The sequence below is a fragment of the Alligator sinensis genome, unplaced genomic scaffold (assembly GCF_000455745.1).
Source record: "Alligator sinensis unplaced genomic scaffold, ASM45574v1 scaffold566_1, whole genome shotgun sequence".
NCBI lineage: Eukaryota > Metazoa > Chordata > Crocodylia > Alligatoridae > Alligator > Alligator sinensis.
Window position 1 is genome coordinate 521,642 of NW_005842017.1, and position 6,459 is coordinate 528,100.

General features: G+C 42.3%; 1 protein-coding gene across 3 annotated transcripts in view; it reads right to left on the bottom strand.

Moving 5' to 3' along the window:
• ADARB1 (adenosine deaminase, RNA specific B1) overlaps window positions 1-6,459 on the bottom strand; it is a 177,475-nt gene that overhangs the window by 131,763 nt on the left and 39,253 nt on the right. The window lies entirely within an intron of this gene.

Here is a 6,459-nt window from a genome sequence, read left to right on the forward strand (position 1 = left end):
GGCAAGGAGCAACAGTGGCTGAAACTAGAGGTACACTGATACATCAGTCCCATATTGGATCAGCACTGATATAAGGAAAATTGACTGTATCGGCAATCAACTTTTTTTGGCTGATGTGACCAATAAAAGCCACGTGTATGCACGCAGCCGCAGCACAGTATGCAGGTGGCCAGGAGCACAGCCCAGCAGTATGGAGGGCAGCTGGGTTTGGCTGGTAAGTCTGTTGTGAGGGAAGGGGGGGCGGGGGGAGGCAGATCGAGGCCCCTGAGCCGAAGGAGGGAGTGGGGCTAGCGCAGGCACTGCCCAGCCGGGGCAGGACACAGGGCATGAGAAGCATGTGCCTCCGTATCTGTGTGGGGCGAGGGCAGCCACCACTGCAGGCTATGTCCAGGGCAGCACCGGGCTCTTCCGGGGGGCGGGGCTGGGGCTGCACTTGGGGTTGGGGGCAGCTACAGTGAATTCTGCTGTGGCTTCAGCCTGTCCCATAGCTCCCCTCCCAGCGCCACTGCTGCCCGCCCCAAATGCAGCCTGGCCTGGCCCCCTGCCAGGAACAGCTATGCACCACCCTGGCCACAGCCTGCAATGGCAGCTGACCCTCACCCCATGCACAGATCTGGGGGCAATGTTCCCCATGCCCTCCTGGGGTGCATGCAGTAGCAGGAGCCATTTCCCCCCACGCCCTCTGGACAAGGTGCTCACAGCTCTATTCCATGCTCTGCCCTGTCTGTGCAGCGCCTGCCCCTGCCCCGGCCCCACTCCCTCCCTTACAGCAGGGACCTTGATCTGCGCCCCCATGCCCCTTCCCTGTCCCGTCCCCCCCCAACAGACTTACCAGCCAGACACGGCTCTCCAAGCTGCTCAGCTGCATATCGGCCAATATGACTCATTAGCATTTGGCCATTGATATCAGCCCAAAAAATCTCTATTGGTGCACCCTTGGCTGAAACCAATTGAATTTGGAAAATTCCCAGTTGCTGAATGATGCTGTGGTAAACTCTGTCAGCTGGCAGATTAGAGCAACTGCTAAGGCTGCTCTAACCTGTGCCATGGGCCAGGCAGAAGCAGACAGAACTATAACCAGCTACTCAACAGAACCAAACTCTCAACCCTGACTGAACTTAACAGACAGACGCATCAGAGAATCAAGATAACAACCCTCCCTTGTATTTATCTAATATAAAACCCCTAGAAACATCAGACCTATAGTCCTGTCACCCATGAAAAAAATGACTAGTGTTTCAACACCCAAATCTTTTGTATACAGTGACTGCTCAGACAAGAATCACAGAAGCTCTTTCCAAAGTAATGGTTTTGGCTGGACAGCTGTGCAATCAGTAATCATTCAGAAGGTAGGTATTTCTGCAGAAGTACCAGACTGAACAAACAGCAAAGTCAGAGCAATCTGGATAAATGGTGTTCACATGAAGGGGTTCAGTTTGTTTTAGCTTTAACAGACTAGTAGTAGTCTACCCTGGGCAAATGTGAACTACATGTTAAAAGCACTGCCTAAGAATGCTCCACCAGTTGTTCACCTACATACCAATATGACTACCATGTGCAGATTCCTGTTTCTCTCTAACTCTACCATCTAATGTACTTTTAAAAAACATTTTCCTAATAATGCTTTTATTTCTAATGTATTTTTGCCCATAAGAGGGCACTGCTGCTCAAAAGTAGCTTACTGAAAGTGAAATAAGCCTGAATAGTAAACTTGGTAAGATATGAAAAACATCACCTCTCTAGAATTCATTAGGTCAAAAATCTTCTAGCTGTTAGGAAGCTAAATCTGATGTGATATTTCACAATCTCACTAAAGACTAAAAAATACTTAATCAACTCAGTGGTCTTTATTCCCCAAAAATATTTTTATTGTTCTGACACTTCAATGTTTGTATCCTCCTACAATGCAGAAAAACAGAAAGGAGAAAGAATATTTTTTAAAAGTTTGCTTGAGGTTGGTCTCAGGAAGCGCCATGGAGACAAGACTCAAACCAACATCCAGTGAAGTCAAAAGCTTCCCATTTACTTTAATGGGCACATGATAAGCAAAGTATCTTGTTCCTCATCATCACCTTCCCACATTAGATCTCCTACTGCAATGAAAGCCTCATTTGATTTTGTAGAATTAGATTTGATTCTTTGCCTTTGATTCCATGGAAACATTGAATCCTAGATGCAAACACTTTATTAGAGCCATTGTGTCTAAACAAACATTTCTCTTTTGACAATTTCCATTCTCCATTAATAGTACTTCATCTTAATCTCGTTTAACACCTCATCACCGCACAATGCAGGTGACCTTTAAAGAGTATTTTATTTAGTAATGATAGGAGTAAACAGGATGACTATTTAAAAGCGTGTTCCATATTCTCATCGGTTTAACTCATTGCAGAAATTTGATCCCAATGGAACCAACAACTTACATTAGACAAGAATCTGATCTTAAGTGTAACAAATTTGTAGTTTATATGTCAAAGCTACTCCTCACTGGATCAAAATCAGGGAACAGGCACTTCACATGTGGAACTGTTGAAATGTTTTATTCCAATTTTTTTCAAAACCTTTGTGCCAGATTATGACAATTTACATGTGCTCTCCCTCCCCATCACAAAAATCAAGAGTCATCCATAGATAATTTGCAGTCAGAGTGCACATCAGAAAGTAATATCAGCAAAAAGCTAAATATCTTATTAGAAGGGAAGATGATGATGGATGATGATTGCTTTAAACTCATTTATACTAGAGTTAATCAGCTCAGTCAGAAGTCCCTTTTGAACTAATGCCGCCCCCATAATCTTTGCAGTTTTAAATCATGTATACATTCCTCTCAAGTGTTTTATATTGCAGACAATCATTATAGTACAAGGACATCAATTAAAGTGTTTTAGAATAAAACATGGACAACCAGAAGTTACTAAACCTCTTTTGCCTGCCTCTTTACAGCTCTTTGCAACTATAATGAACCAATTTCATCGAGCAAACAATTGAAAAATTCACTGTTTGCTTGTCAAAGCAGGGTTAGTAAGATTTTGTTGAAAGGTGCTGAAGCAGGCTACATCATCAGGGTATAGAGTACAACCATAAAGCTATTCTTCACATAAACAATAAGGAAACGGCAACTTTCAACAACTGAACAGATTTACAAGAGACTAGCAGAAGGCATATCCCTAATCCCAAGGCCAGGGGTCAGCAACCTACTGCCCACTAACCAGATCTGACCCACAAAGATCCAATCCAGGTAGCTGCCCCACCTGGCACTGTGGGCTATGCCAGTGCCACACCATGCTGCCCCACCCCTTTGGGCAGGTGCATGCAGCAAAAACTAAGGAAAGAAGAAGGAGCCCTAAGACCCCAAGTTCTACTGCAACCAGAGCAATAGGAGCAGTGGTAGCCAGACAGAAGCTTGGGGGGCTGCAGGTTAACCACTTGCAGGTTGCATGCAGCCCACAGGCCACCAGTTGGAAAGCCCTGACATGGAAGAAGATAACTCATGTCCCCTCTCCTCCCTACCCTAGTCATCATTCTACACCAGAGACCTTACCTTCTTGATACTGGCTGGGGTCCCCAGAATGCTTACCTTACTAGAACTGCCAAGAGAGAACGATGACAAGGTTTACATTATCATCAAAAAAGGACTGACCATATTCCTCGACAAGGTAGAGTAACAATTTATCTTCATGGGAAAGTTTGCCAGCCTAACAAAAGTGGTATAAATTATACCACTATAGTTATACGAGTAAAACTCCCTATACAGACTCTTCTTACAGAGTAATAGTGCCTTTTTCCGGATTTTATGTTGCTTTCAAAACAAGACCAAACTAGAAAAGATCTCTCATGCTGGAATAAAGTGAACATGCAGACAATAACTCTTGATGCAAATTTTGGAGTCTAATTATAACTGTAAATCACATTGTATAATCATGATGCTCATTTAATTTTGATGGAGCTTCTGGCCTATACATGGAAAATAGCAAGAAAAAGTTGAGTCCCACCCTTACCTGGCTATTTCTTGATTTTAGAGAACATTTATTGATTTTTAAATTTTAAGCTAAGAGTCCATCAACATTAAAAAAAAACACCAAAAGAAAATATTGTCAGCACTCTAAACATAGAACTCAGACAAACTTGGTTAAAACACTACGATCAAGGCCATCACCTCACCTCAGAATATGTCATTTAAAAAAAGAACCAAAAAAATCTCCAAACAAAATCTGTGAACTTGTTTTACAAGCAAAATGTAGATAGAAATGGAATAAAATATTGTAATACATATAAATACAAGCTGTAAAACAGAGCAACCACTTGAGGGCACTGAAGAAATAGCAGAACATTTGCCAATCACAGGTCATTTCAATATAATAGTAATATGACTTAGAAAGGGAATTTAAAAAAAAAAAATCAAGGGAATTATGAAATATGACTACTGGATATAGATATTTTGCTTCCATGTTCTATGTCGAGGCAAGTATGAAGAGCACACAAATGTTACATTTCTAATTTCTTAAACACTACCTTATCAAAACAGGTCTCATATTTTTACTTCTTCTCAAAAGATTTTGAAATCAAAGCTATTATATAAATATATTTTGTTTTCTTAAATGGTGCATCATATATTGTTTTAAAATTAATTAGCCACCCTGCTTCATTAACTTGAAAAAACAACATGCATTACAAATGATGATACTAACACAGGACCTTTTTTCAGAACGAACAAAATACCTCAGATACTTGCACAGACATAAGGGAATTGCTTCATATACCATCAAACTGTAGCCAGTTGATATCAAATCCTATAACCATTTAACATATGAACAGTATAATACATATTAACATATTAATCCTATAACCATTTAATGTATTAACATAGTTCTTGTTAGCATATGCACATTTTTTTCCCTTGAGAGTACGTTCTCCCTATTTTACATTCTTCTTATAAACGCACAAGTTGGAATTCAGCCTGGTCATGGAATATGGTAATCCTACTCTTGCAAAAGGAGACTTTTCAGTGACTACAAATGGCCTGGGCCTGTTTCACAATAAGACTGATCCTTCTGCTGTACAATACACTTGATCATTTATGAAGTACTGGTTTAATACTTTGAAGAATGTTCACTCCGCAGAAAACCATCCTTACTTTCTACAGCTAACAGATTTTATTTAAAGGTCTCCTATTTAAGTACTAATTGGCTCAACACTTAAAAGAAAAAAAATCTGGTGGCAACTCAAAAAGGTTTCTATTTAATAGCCATATCTGATCATATACAGCTATGGTTAAATTATAAGTGATATTGGGTGAAGACGACAACATTAGATAAGCCAGAGCTTTTCAGAAGTATAAGACAACTGCAATAGCTCATCTGCATTTCTGAAAAGACTATTTTTCTGCCCCCTTCAAATAAACAGTGATACACCATATTTACCTGAATCTAAGGCAATGTTTATTCCCCACATCCAACCTGGGGGGAAAATACTCTCATCTTAGATTTTAGAACAAGGTGGGAGAAGGAAGGAAAAGAGTGCAGAGAGTGACGGCAGATCCAACTCCAACCCTGAGCTCAGGGTTGAAACTATAGCTGCAGCCAGCACCCGTGCCCCCACCTACATCCTCTGCTCCCCACAACCACTCCCTGCCCCTATGCTGCAGCTTACGTTTCCCTTGCAGTTCTGGCTGGGACCCTGCTCCAGGGGCAGGGAATATGCAGCACATGCTGCCTTTGGTCATGCAGCAGCGGCATCAGCTCTGGCCAGGGCTAAAGCTGCTATTCCTGCTACATGGCCAGGCTGGGGCCAGAGACAGCACATGCTGTGGGCTCCCTGCCCCTGGCCAAAGCAGGGAACCAAAGCTGCAAGGGTTCTGTAAGTGGTAGCAGGACAGGCAGCAGGGAGCAGGGGATGTAGGCACTATGGGGAAGGGCAGGAATCACAGGAGACTAAGCAGGGAAGGCAGGTACTGGAGGAAAAGGCGAGAGGGGTACAAGGGATAAAGACACCACAGGGCCAAGCGTAAGGAACGAAGGTACCTGGGAAACAGGTAAGTAGAAGGCAAGTGGTAGGGAGAACAGGCAGCAAGGGGTAGGCCTCTTCACTCCCCTGCCACCTGCCCCACTCTGTTTTGTGGCTGTTATACATCACTGAGTGCTTGACTTCAATTGAATATGTACATTTTTATACATTAGTGTAAATACATTACCACCCCTCTGATATCCTCACAAATGATATCCTCACTGTGGCACCCTGGCTGAGAATCGCTGCCTTAAGCTCTCAGACAGTAATTTATGAAATCTGAAAAAACTGCTTGCCCCAACAGATGATTTCTGTGTAGCTTCAGAAACAACTACTGACCATGTTCTGGAAAGCCCAGGTTTTGAGAGTCATCTACTCAACTTAGTCTGCTCTGTTTTTTGCACATATACAGAAACACAGGATTCAAATAAAAACCTGAGGCTCCACCTTTTGCTT